The following is a 1772-nucleotide window of genomic DNA, read 5'->3' as shown; positions in this document are numbered from 1 at the left end:
TCCTTTTCTACAACGTCCCATTCCGCAGGATCCTTTGATCATAGGAAAGCTTTCATCTTGTTCTTCCGATGTTGTAATCATTTCCATCAAAGTAGGGTGGTCTGGTATTGCTTTGCCCTTCCATCAGCCCTGGTGCTAACATACTAGCCATGGATCTTTTACTCTGAAGCAAAACACTTCAAATAAAGTGAGTACACGAGCTCTGATACCAATTGATATAGCTAGTATAAGTACCTAGAGGGGGGTGAATAGGTATATAAAGGATTTTTCTCGATAATTGCACAATACTAGACAGTTGATAGATTTGAGACAAATGATAATCAAAGTAAGACTGAGAGAAGAGAAAATTGAACGCGCGGTTTATAGTGGTTCGGCTTATGTCAAGCCTACGTCCACTCTTTCTCGCACCGACAGCCTATTGGCTGGATTCCACTATGAACAAAGAGATGTTACAAAAAAAGTTGTTCTTCCTTGCTTTCTCGGTGTAGATGATCTACCACACTCGCTCAAGGTATCACTAAGTATGAACACTCTTTTTGTGTGTACAATTTTGCTCAAAATGTATCGACCGATAATCAAGGTGCTTCAGACTGGAATTTCTCTATCGATCATACACTAAAGTAACTAGAACGACTTCCTTTTATACTCCTTTATGCCATCATACCCGTTGGCACTTACCAAAGAAATTCCTCCAATCTACCCGTTGGACGGAATCAATCAAGGAGATCATTCGAGCTATTAAAGGAACCTGATGATAGCCCATCAATCATGTTCGCCCATACAATCGTGGATCTTGGTTTCCAAGAATAGAACCTTCCAAGAATATTTCGTCGACCATCGGATCTTCAAACGATCTTGATTACGAATAAAAGAATCCGTTATATTTATCCAGCCAAGAGATCTTCTCCGTAGGATAAGACTAAATCCTCAACCAAATACTTTGGCTCGATTGCCTTCGTCACCGGATTAGAAAACCGTCAATGAGAATAGTCTTGAGTCTTGAGTCTTGAGTCTTGAGTCTCGGTGATCCGAAAGTCTTCGACTCTAAACAAGGTCTCGTACTTATCCAGACTAGACTGATAGAAATGTTTTTGTCGCTTCAAAATATTCTGGAAAGATTTCTCCAACATATAGTTATCTTAATTTGCAATTTATTATTTTAATTAAATAGGGATTTAATTAGTTTTAAAAAGGGTTAATTTTAGGTTAATTAAACTTGGGTCCTAGGCCCATAGAGCCCATGAAGGGTCAGTCGACCGCACGAAGAGGGGAGGGGAAGAGACCGGTTGCATGCCCTCCCCCACTTGTCCATTGAAGTGTACCAAGTGTCCTCCATGCAATTCAATGATTACTCATCATTGGGGGGAAGAAAGATTAAGGGAAATGATGGTGCCGGTTTAAGCAAGAAAGAGAGGGAGAGAGAGGGGTTCGTCCGAAGGGAGAGAGAGAGAGAGAGAAAGAGAGGGAGAGAGAGGGGTTCGTCCGAAGGGAGGGAGAGAGAGAGAGAGAGAGAGAGAGAGAGAGAGAGAGAGAGAGAGTTACCGAGATAAAGAGAGAAATCGAGAGAGAAAGGGAGAGTGAGTGTGCGAAGAAGAAGGAAGCCGATCGTCCGTCGTTCATCGCCGCCGTGTCCAGTTGCCGTGTGCTTGCTGTTTGCTCGGTTTAGAGGTAAGTTGGGATCCTTAATATGCTCTTGCATGTTGTGCCTAGTATGTGTGCTTGAATGGTGACAGATTTCGGATGTTTAGGGTGTTAAAAGTTGAAGTTTTAAG

Source organism: Eucalyptus grandis, chromosome 7 (assembly GCF_016545825.1).
Source record: "Eucalyptus grandis isolate ANBG69807.140 chromosome 7, ASM1654582v1, whole genome shotgun sequence".
Taxonomy (NCBI): domain Eukaryota; kingdom Viridiplantae; phylum Streptophyta; class Magnoliopsida; order Myrtales; family Myrtaceae; genus Eucalyptus; species Eucalyptus grandis.
Note: the sequence above shows the minus strand (reverse complement) of the source record.